Genomic DNA, 12,357 nt, shown 5'->3' with positions numbered 1-12,357 from the left:
TCTCGGACAATAACCTACAAAATAATTAAAAGAAACAAAAAAACAAAAACAAAAGCAGTTAAATGCGTGGGTTGCCTCCCACGAAGCGCTCGTTTATTGTCATTAGCTTGACGTTAGGAAAGTGTCCTTAGAAAGGATCAAAGAGGTCATATTGTGTAGTTGACGCTAGAAAGCGTTCTTTCACATTATGTACTTCAATCATGTTACAAGAATAAAGAGCGGGACCTTTCATAACATTTTCCAGCTCGAACCCAATCATTGCATCACTTGCTTGAAAAACTATCCTTCCACTCTGAACATCTATTATAGCACCTGCAGTAGCTAGGAAGGGTCGTCCTAAGATTATCGGGACATCAAGGTCCTCTTCTATGTCGACCACTACAAAATCAGTTGGGATATATATCCCTTCTATTTTAACGGGTATGTCCTCGATGTAGCCAGCTAGGGGGATAGTAGAAAGGTCTGCTAGTTTTAAGATCATCTCGGTCGGTTTAAGCTCTCCTATTCCCATCTTTTTAAAGAGGGATAAAGGCAACAAACTTACACTAGCTCCTAAGTCACACAAGGCCTTGTCAACGGTTTCTTTTCCTATCACACAAGGGATGGCAAAACTACCTGGATCTCTAAGCTTTTGGGGTTGCTTCTTGATGATTGCACTACTTTCCCTAGTTAAAGCTACTGTCTCCTTATGATCTATAGCCATTTTCTTTGAAAAAATTTCTTTTAAAAATTTGGCGTATAGAGGCATACGAGATAGGGCTTCAACAAAGGGGATCTTAATGCAAATCTTTTTAAGTATGTTTAAGAATTTAGCAAACTGGGCCTCCAAGTTGAGCTTAGTGAGCCTTAATGGATTAAGAGTCTTGTTCTTATCAAGTGGTGTTTTTATCGCATCCTTCTCACCTAAAAGCTTAACACTCTCTCCCTTGACACCTTTGGCTTTGGTAATGGTCTCTTCTAACTTATTGCCCCCAAGAGAAATGGCATTGACATGGGCTTTGGGGTTTGTTTCAGTTTGACCAGGAAAGACTCCTGGTGTTTGAGAAGAGATGGCCACTTGTTGGGCCACTTGGGAGATTTGGGTCTCAAGCATTTTGGTGTGTGTGGCGATGGAATCAACCTTGGTATTGAGCTTGGAGAGAGAGTCGTTCAGAGATCCTGTTTGGTTTTTTAACTCCTGAAGTTGTTTATTTTGATTCATCATGCAATTTTTCAACAGTATTTCCAAACTAGATTTCTGAGCTACTCTCTGGTTGTTTGTATAGCCAGGTGGTGCTGTTTGCCCATAGGAACCTTGAGGATTTTTGTAAAAATTTTGATTTGGCCTCATTCCTTGGTTGTATTGAGCGTAATTTAGTTGCTCAATGTTGGCAGCACTACCTAACTGACAATCAACACCTATATGACCAGTTATACCACAGATTTCACAAGGAGGGGATGCAGAAGAAGGTGGGACAGTATTAACATTAAGTTTTTCAATTTTTTGTGTTAATGCCTCAACCTTAGCAGCAAGGTGGTTATATTCAGAGACTTCGTGTATACCTGCCTCTTTCTTAGAGGGAGTAGGAGTGGTGACGGCTCTTTCGTTGGTCCATTGGTAGTGATTCTGAGCCATGTCCTCAATCAAAGCATAAGCCTCCGTGTAGTTTTTGTTCATTAGAGCTCCACCTGCAGCTGCATCAACAGACATCTTAGTGGTATATGACAAGCCATTATAAAACGTGTGGACTATAAGCCACTTCTCTAGGCCATGGTGGGGACAAAGTCTAAGCATTTCCTTGAAACGCTCCCACGCCTCATAGAGAGACTCCCCATCTTTTTGATTGAAACGCGTAATTTGGTCTCTAAGCTTAGCTGTTTTGGATGGGGGAAAAAATCGGGCGAGGAATGCTCGCCTCATATCGTCCCATGAAGTAATGGAACCGACTTCTAGGGAATGGAACCAAGCGCTAGCTCTATCCCTTAAGGAAAAGGGAAAGAGATGAAGTTTTACGGCTTTCTGGTTCTCTTTTATGGTGCCACTGAGTCTGAGGAAGGAAGAAATATGGAGATTTGGATCCTCAGTGGGTGATCCAGAAAACTGGTTTTGCTGCACTAAATTGAGTAGTGCAGGCTTGATCTCGAAGTTATTACCCGCAACCGTTGGGTACACGATAATAGCTTGTGGCTCTTCCGTCGAAGGAGTAGCATACTCTTTGAGAGTACGTTCAGCCATAGCGGTATTATTTTGTGCCTCTCTCTTTTTCTTATGCAAAAATCTTTCGATCTCAGGAATAAATTCTCCGAGACTTTTACTTCTTCGCATAAGAAACCGAGAACCCAAGAAGTTAGTGGTAAAAACAAAAAGAAAGAAAAGTAGAAGAGAAGAGGAAGAGAAAAGAGAAGAGAGTTCTAATCACAAAGAAAGAATCAATTAAATTAGTTTACTCCCCGGCAGCGGCGCCAAAAATTTGATGAGATAAAACCGCAAGTGCACGGTCTTACCGAAGTAGTATAAAAGAGTATCGTTCCGACAGGGAGTAGTTCAATTTAATTAACCTTTAGAGATGATTAGAAGAGAGAAGAGAATTGTAAGTTGGGGGTTTTTAAACGGTTAAAAAGCAATATAATAAAAGAGCCTTGGGATCGTTGATTTCATCTAAATAACAAGTCCTTCTCAAACCAAAACCATAAGCTTATAATGTTATGTTAGACCTAATTTCTCAAGACAGTTTCTCTTAAGTTCCTCTAGCAACCAAGCCTATTTCGCTGACTTGATTACTATTGGATTTTGGTTCCTCTAACAACCAAGCCTATTTCGCTGACTTGATTGTTATTAGTTCCCTTGAAGATCGAAACTATATGTCTCAAAGATTGCAAAGCCTATTTCGCTGACTTTGCAATCCTTGTCTGAATTCACTTGTTCGAATATCAAAGCTCCACTTTCGTTTTATGAATTGATATTTGGAATAATGGACGAACAATTATCAAACCCTCCACTTTCGTTTCCACAGTTTGATAATGGTTAATCCATGTTAAGACGGTGAATTCAGATAAGAAACTAGGGTTACATAAGATTAAGGCTTAGGGCTTGGTTTGATTACGATTATGTCATTTAGACTTATCCAACAATCCCAAGACAAGAAGAAGTCTACTCACTCATGTTCATCGTAGACATGGGGGAGAAGAGAGAAAGCATGAAAGTAAAAGACAAGAAAATAAAGGAAAGGAAAAGAACTTTATTTAGAAAAGCAATTGTCACTTATTGTATTCCAAGTAAAGATGAATATTTGTGATGGCTAGCTACTCTATTTATAGTACACAATTGACTTAAAATCTAAGCAAGTATATTCCTAGAATATTCCTCGGTAGATTGTGCGCCAAAATAGAATAGCTTGGAGTCCAAGCAAAAGCAGCAAAAGGTCTCTGGAGGGTGGCACGGCCGTGCCAAGGCTAGCACGGGCCGTGCCAAGGCTAGCACGGGCCGTGCCAGGCTTCTGACTTGTGGGAGATATATTTTGTTTCCCAATCTTCGTATTTTCGTGTCCAATCTGCTCCAAATCCCTTTCTTTTGCTCCAAGACTCACTCCATCCAATATTCTTCCCTGAAATATAACAAATTGCATTTTAAAGTAAACTATTCTAAAAAGGAAATAATACTAATATAAAACTATATAAAATCTAAATAAAACTAAACTAAAAAACATATTAAAATAACATATAATTGACTCATCACCCTCTTCATGTATTCTCTAAAATGCGAAAAAGAAAACCCCCAATTTCCCAATTTCACCAGAAATTTTCCCAAGCCTCACTTCATTAACACTCAAATGGGTCCTAAACCTAACACACGAACTAGAAGCGGCAGAGGAAAGTCTCGAAGAGGAGGTGGTGTTTCTATGCTATGGTATTATGGTGCTATGAATAGTAGAAGTAATGCTAGCTATAGTAAAACCCACTAACTATTGGTGCAAGAAATACTAACACACAAGGCTTTTATTTTTATGACCAAGCCTTTGCATATTTCTTCATATTATCCGATGTGGGACATAATTCTAATTATTATTATTGATAGGGTCAAGAGAGCCGGCTGCATCATTTTCCTCAGGAAAGAAGTCACTAGTTGAACTTGCAAGATTTGTGTTCCACCTATGAAACTGATCCTTCATTTCATTGAATTGAGTTTCCTGGGTGTCAAATCTGTGGTTTATTTCCACAAAAATGCTCTTCTTGATCATTGAACGTTTGTATCATGTAGGCCTTAAGGTCACTGATACTAGCTAAAACTTGAGTCATGTCAGTCATTTGTGCTCCAACACCCTGCTGATCGTCAACAATGTCAGGATCATTGTCATCCCCTCATGCATTTCTGCATCTCCTTCCAACTCAACATCCTCATTGTTGAAGTTTGCCCTTATTTCGTCCACCATTTCAATAGAAGATCTAGCTGGAACCGCAATATCATCATAAAGCCAAAAATCACCATTATCATAATACCATAGCACGAAAGATCCGCTCCATGCCCTGCATCCATGCCTGAGCTCCCTCCGGGTCAAACCTTCCCTTGAACGTTGGCGGATTGTTCCTCAAGAAACGATCAAGGCTTCGCTCCTCAGCTTCTCCCTCACTCCGACGTCCAATCGCCGCTTGCTCGTTGGTCTGAGCCAACACCTGAGCCATTGCAGCCAAAGCCTATGCAATTGCAGTATCATCTCTGCCACCAGTCATCTCAACACTACACAAACCAACCGAAAGATAAGGACAACAGCACAACAAAACAAATGCCGAAGGTACTTGTCATACCCCAATTTTTGACCTAAGGTCCCACTGACACGCGTCGTTTAACCCTGATCAGAGTCTCTGACGTTTCAGTAAAAATTCGGCAAGAAGGTATTTTAAAATACCTCATTTTGTTTCCGAGTCGGGCCCTCTTTCTCTCAGTCTTTAATCAATTATTTCCATATTTTATTTTTTAAATTAATCCTAATTTTATTTTTTACTTTTAATTCCATTTTAGATAAGTCCAAAAGAAGTCTGCATTTATTTTATTTTTATTTTTATTTTCTCATTTATCACTTTATTCATTTGTTAATATCCATAAAAAATCCAAAAGGGTCCAGGTTCAGAATAACAGGTTGTCACGCATATGCCATTCCAATCCAGATTTCACCAAGCCTTATCTGCAAAAACTGGAATAGAAACGCGTCCCTTTTCTCCTCCCCAAGCTACTGACTTTCTGCTCATTCTCAACAAACCCTAGTCCCAAGCAGCACTATAAATACATAACCTATACAACACAGGAAGGACACAACAGCCGAACACGGAACAAACAGAAGGACAGGAATCGCACAACAGAAGAAACACGCACAGAAGCAGAGAGGAAACACACACACAGAAAGTCAGAGACGCGCACAAGAAGCCGGATCACACAACCGGAGTCCAACCACAAACCTACCGCGCCGTACAACATCAAAACCGTGACACAACAGCACCGGCAGCCGATTCCAACATCAAGGAGACCGTGAAACGCTTCAAAACAAGCCGATTCAACACGTTCAAAAATCCGAATTAAAAAGGTATAAAAAAATTCTTCCCTTTTTAGATCTAGGTTGAACCGTGCCTGTTTTGAAAATTTCAGACATAAAGTTGGAACCAGAAGAAGGAATAGAGTAGGTTTAGAAAAAATTAAAAAAAATAAGGGTTCCGGCACGGTGGCGCCGCCGCCGGAACCCCCTTACCTCCATCGGAGAAGATGAAGTTCCACCGGAAACTTCATGAACACAAAGAGGAGAGAGAACAGAGAAATATTGAGGGAGAATAGGAAGAGAGAGAAATGTTTGTAAAAATGAGTTAAAAAATCGGTTACCACATATATATAGTACCCTGAACCGGTTCGGTTCTCCTGAACCGAACCAGGCTTGAACCGAACCGGTTTAAGCCCAATTCCACAACCCGTGAGGCCCAACGCGCGCCTCTGAGCCCGGTTCCCTTTTTAATTCCTGCACCCTCTGTTTACTACCACATCTCCCACCTTGTGATTGAACCTTTTTTTTATTTATTTCTTTCAAAGTCTTGCATACATTTCATTTTATTTTATCTTTTAGCATTGTAATTATTTTATACTTCCTCATGCATATTTTAGGATTAGATTTATTATTTATTTTTTTCTTTTTAAGCCATTTATTTTGTTTTATATAGCAAGGGTATTAGAATGTAAATTAGGTTTGAAATGTAAATTATTTTATTTCCGTCATTTACTTTCTCGCAGACCATAGCATGTATAATAGGTTTTCTTGTAATAACTTAGGTGCATGTGCATGTGTGCGTGTGTGGGTGTATGCTTTATTTTTCTGCTTAGGTTACCACGTTTTTATTTTCTTGCTCCGTTAGTTTAATTTTGGTTCAATATTGAAAAAACACAAAAACATGCAAATAACCAAAAAAATCAAAAAATATTTTCATAAATAAACCTTGATCCAAATCAAGTGACCGTCTTTTTTTTTATTTTATTTTCTTAAATCAAACATTAATCAATTTAATTCTACTTTGAGTTTATTTTCATTTAAATTAAAAAACACAAACAAATTCTTATTTGCCACTTGGCTTTTATTTTTAAAACCTTTTTTCAAAACTAATAAAAAAAACACACAACCAATCAAACGTCAATTTCTACCCCGAACTACGAGGTTTTGATCCTTCACGGGTACGTAGGCAAAGGACACTCGTCCTTCCAAACAAATAAAAATGTAGATATTTAGGTCTTTATTTTTCCACTTTAATTCCTTCTTTTCAAAATAAGCTAGCAAGTTATAACACATTAAATTAAATAAAACCAAGAGGTTCCCGTAGAGTACTACGAACATAAAGGGTGCTAATACCTTCCCTTTATGTAACTAACCTCCGAACCCTAAATCTTTTCAAAATGGGGTAGTTTGAACTTTCTTCCCCTTTTCTTAATAAAATTAAATGTTCAGTCGTGAAATAATAAAGTGAGTCAAAAGCTAATCAAATAGCCTTGATCTCCAAAAAATGACGCGACAGTACTCTATTACCATTCGTGCACAACAGGAAAATTTAACAGTCCAGACAAGACTGGCCACGGCTCTGATACCAACTTGTAACGCCCTACTTCTATTAAAGCAATAACACATGCGAATAATACATTTATTCAAGAAATAGATGCTACGTCATCAACTCAAAAATCCAAAACAACATGCATGTATAAAAATCTCAACAGTCGCAGCGGATATAAACCAAAATACTTCGAAACATACATGCCATGATATCAAAAATACATAATCATGAAAGTTCTCCAAGTCCCGACAAATGGGGAATCTCCAAACATGAATAAAATCCAAATAGATAATCTAGGAAATCTAACAGACACCTAGATCAGAGCCTATTCTAGACTCTACAACACCGATACCGGAGATAGCTCCCGATATCCGACCAAGCATCAAGAAACTCACCGAAGCAACTAATCTTGCACAAAGTCTACCCATCCATACAGACAGGTAGGCGGTCAAAACCACTGGGGGTAAGTATTACATCATCATAATCCACATAACAGTTAAACATGAATAAATCAATTCAATATCATGTACTTAATCAAATAATAATAATAATAATAATAATAATAATAATAATAATAATATCCATAAATATATATATATATATATATATATATATATATATATATATATATACACACACTCATACCATAATTCCAATATCTTACATTAAGCAATCACCAATCACATGTGTCATGAACAATCTTCAATCACATTTATCATGAACAATCATCAATCACATTTATCAATAAGACTCATGTCATGATATGCACCTAGTTCGACACATATATGCATGTGGTACCAAATCACTTCAAGGTCGTCACCTATATCTAGAACACCAAAGGTCTCTGCAAGGCCGAAGCCCACAATCTAGACCACTAATGGATATCTGCAAGGCCGAGGCCCACAAACTAGATCACTAAATGATCTCTGCAAGGCCGAAGCCCAATGATGCAACAAAAACATCATATAAAATCTCAACACGACTATGATGCATGAACATGTAGCAAAGACTCGATAATGCGACATCACCTCATAATTTTCACAACAATATAGAGGACAACTTCCAAATATATTGATCATTTCCACAACAATTGCATTACCAAGTGTTTACGTCCACACAACGATCAAGTCATAATTCAAATAAGATTCATTATCACATCATCAACATAATCATCAATAATCAACAATATCATTCAACATCAACTACCTCATATAGTTTTTCCATTTCAAGTGTTTCTCACATTCTAAGTAAGAGGTCATACAACATCTTATGACAATTATCATATCCAACATATAACCATTCATTCACACATTCTCACATTGTCGTATAAGGATAGTCAAGGTAGATCATGAGACAATTGACTTAAAGGAACATTTTCGACAAATACCGTATCAAGTGGCAAACAACCAACATTGATAATTCCCAAGACAAGGCAACATAGACAGGTCGAAAGCTCTCAAACAACCTTAATCAATCATGTAGTCATGATCTTAAGCCACTTGCAAACTATTAGACATTAGTCCAAAGAATAGCTTAAGTTCGTATGAGAATACCCAAATTCACATTTGACATGATTAAGATGTTTGACCAACCTTACAAGTCTTACCTAAATCTATATGAGTTGTAGGCTTAACTTGTAATCTCAATTAGTTTGCAAAAGTTTGTTTCGACAAAACCGAATTTCCCAAAAATGTACAAGTTCCAACCCAAAACGGAAAATTTCAAGTTTAGGTAAGCTAAGTGTAACACCCCGTTTTCCCAACATAAAAATTTCTTAACATAAATCAGAGTAAACATCACAAAACGGGATATCACATTCACATAATCTAAAAACAGTTAAATAACAATTTAACTTCCAACAAAATATCTCAATCATCGCAGCGGAGTTAATCAAAAGTCATAAATTGTCTTGGGACGTAGGCCCCATCATAACATCTCAAATAAATTCAGTTAAACATCATAAAACATCATAGCATCAGAACATCATTCATCATTGACTCGACTATGCGACTATGCAACTTAGACCTCTTATATGCATGTGGTACCAATTCAGGGCATGAGCCCCTAACATTTTAGTATTAATATACTTTCAGGGCATGAGCCCCCATCGTTATTTTGAGCTAAAGCTCCATCGTGGTGAGTACAAAGCTCCAGGGCATGAGCCCCCAACAAATGTATGCTAATGCATGGACTCGATCTCCTAAAACATCTTAATCTTCATATCATATATATCCAATAATTTGGAGTTCACATCATCTTAATCATCTTGTATAGACTCATGCAACATAGTTAAATAACAATAGCAGCACGGGCAGATCACAACAACATTATGACATCATATAAAGATATCAAATAGAAGCAAGTATCAACTCAATCATTCATTCATTAACATTTCAAGTAATGCAATTAATCATTAAATCACATTATAATCAGCTTAACATTTCATAACAGCTTCACAGATTGCAATTAACATCCTATATAGGTCACATTACTACCTAAGAGTCCATCCCTAAACAACTCATGCGACACAGATCGCAACATTCTCAATTGCACTCAGTTCTGGAAGTGCTCGCGAGGCGAGAGCATCTGCTCGCCATGGCGAGTACAAGCCAGATTCCCAACTAAAGTTGTTCTAAGCTAAACCAGGTTCAATCTCACTCTAAGTCATCATCTAATCTTTAATAAACATCTTTAGGCACTCAAAAACATCTAAGGTTCAACTCAAAAGTCAAAAATACAGAATTCAACATGCTCTCTGGTCATGCTCGCTATGGCGAGTAAGGTTGTTCGTTGTGGCGAGCTACGACATGTAACGGGCGAGGCGAAGGGAAATGGCTCGCGTGGCGAGCGATGAACTTCATCACTCGCGAGGCGAGGATCATCGTTCGCGGGGGCGAGCGATGAATGTAGGCTCGGGCAGAATGCAGTTTTTCACGAAAATTCAACAACTCACATGGTTTAAAGCCTAATTTCGATTCCAAAATTCATCCTATTCATAATCTAAGGTCAAAGGACGTTTTAAGAATCAATCTAACCACCTAACATCATTGGATCATCAAAATCACCTATTAACCCTAATTTCATAAACTTTTTAATTCAATCCTAACTTGTTAATTTGATCATCAGAATTACATGGATTAATACTACTGAATTATTAGTCTCACCCTTACCTTGTTTGAAGAAAATCGCAGCTTCCCTAGGTGTTCTCCCTTCTCTTGGCTTTTTCTCCCTTTTCTCCAAAAACAGTCGTGCGTACTAACTTTTCTAAAAACCTAGGTCTTTCATTTTTATATCTCTTCCTAATATCTTATCTTATCTCTCTTTCTCCCCCAAAACTCTCTAAAATCTCAAAACAGTCCCTAACTAAATATTTTATTTTATTTTCAAATCTTATTTTATTAAATAACAAAATAAATCTCATAACCTCATAAAAATCATCACATCACATAACTCATCCAAATCATCTAAATCGTCATAAATCATCATAAATCACACATATATTATATAAATATAATATAACTCGTTTAGACTCGATTTAATAATTAATTAATAAAAAGTGGGCGTTACAACTCTCCCCAACTTATAAGATTTTCGTCCTCGAAAATTTACCTCAAGCAAACAACTCTGGATAAGACTCCAGCATCTTACTCTCAAGATCCCACGTCAAGCTTTCACCAGTCGCTCCGTCCCAAACGACTCTCACAAGGGGTATTTCCTTGCCTCTTAACGTCTTCACTTTCCGATCATCAATCCTCACCGGTAAAGTCTCTACCATAAGGTTGTCCCTAACTTGCACATCATCACTCTGGATCACATGGGATGGATCCGGAACATACTTCCGAAGTTGCGACACATGGAAGACATCATGCAAATTCGAAAGATGCGGTGGTAATCCCACTCGATACGCCACCGTTCCAACCTTTTCCGATATCTGATATGGACCAATAAATCTCGGAGTCAACTTCTTTGACTTCAAAGCACGACCGACACCAGTCACAGGAGTGACTCTCAAAAAGACGTGGTCTCCTTCTTGAAATTCAAGATCTTTCCTGCGCTTATCATGATAACTCTTTTGTCGACTCTGCGACGCTTTCATCTTCTCTTGAATCATCTTAACTTTCTCAGTAGTCTGCTGAACAATCTCTAGTCCTAAGACCACTCTTTCTCCTGACTCAAACCAACACAACGGAGTTCTGCATCTCCGACCATATAAAGCCTCAAAAGGTGCCATTCCAATACTAGAATGATAACTATTATTGTATGTGAACTCAATCAATGGAAGATGACTATCCCAAGTTCCTCCTTGCTCAAGAACACAAACTCTCAACAAATCCTCTAGCGACTGTATCGTCCTCTCCGACTGACCATCTGTCTGTGGATGATACGCCGAACTCAATCTCAGCTTAGAACCCAAAGCCTCTTGCAAACTTTTCCAGAATCTAGAAGTAAATCTTGGATCTCTATCTGATACAATGCTCGAAGGAACACCATGCAACTTCACAATCTCCTTAATATAAATCTCTACCAAATGGGCAACAGGAAAACTGATATTAATCGGTAGAAAATGAGCCGACTTCGTCAATCTATCAACAATCACCCAAATTGCGTCGTTCCCTCTAGGAGTATTCGGCAAACTCGTCACAAAATCCATGGATATACTATCCCATTTCCACTCTGGCACATCTAAAGATACTATCATACCAGTAGGTTTCTGATGTTCAATCTTCGACTTCTGACAAACCAAACAGGAAAACACAAATTGTGCCACATCGCGTTTCAATCCAGACCACCAGAATATCTTCTTTAGATCATGATACATCTTCGTAGCTCCCGGGTGAATACTCAAGCTACTTCTATAACTCTCTTCAAGAATCATTTTCTTTATCTCTTCATCATCAGGAATACAAATTCGACCTCGGAATCTCAACACACCATGGTCATCGACCTTAAAGTCACCATCTTCAGTCTGATTAATAGCAACCAACAAGTCTACAAACTTGACATCAACTTTATGTGCTTCTCTGATACTCTTCAGAAAATCACTATCAATCTTCAGTATTCTCAGTTTCACACTCTGAGGTGACCACTCACAAACTAAGCTCATATCTCTAAGCTGTTCAAGCAACTCGAACTCTCTAACCATCATAGCGGACATATGCAATGTCTTCCTACTCAAGGCATCTGCAACAACATTAGCTTTACCTGGATGATAATTCAAACCAAAGTCATAATCTTTCAATAATTCGAGCCACCTTCGCTGCCTCATATTCAATTCTTTCTAATCGAACAAATACTTTAAGCTCT

At 38.0% G+C, this 12,357-nt stretch overlaps 1 non-coding gene across 1 annotated transcript; it reads left to right on the top strand.

Moving 5' to 3' along the window:
• The first annotated feature begins 1,745 nt into the window (after positions 1-1,745).
• On the top strand, positions 1,746-1,852 carry LOC112418752 (small nucleolar RNA R71). Its single transcript, XR_003008842.1, has one exon. It is a non-coding gene; the product is annotated as a small nucleolar RNA R71 (small nucleolar RNA).
• The last annotated feature ends 10,505 nt before the right edge of the window (positions 1,853-12,357 follow it).

This window comes from Medicago truncatula, chromosome 1 (assembly GCF_003473485.1).
Source record: "Medicago truncatula cultivar Jemalong A17 chromosome 1, MtrunA17r5.0-ANR, whole genome shotgun sequence".
NCBI lineage: Eukaryota > Viridiplantae > Streptophyta > Magnoliopsida > Fabales > Fabaceae > Medicago > Medicago truncatula.
Note: the sequence above shows the minus strand (reverse complement) of the source record. Positions and strands in the feature narration are given on the sequence as shown.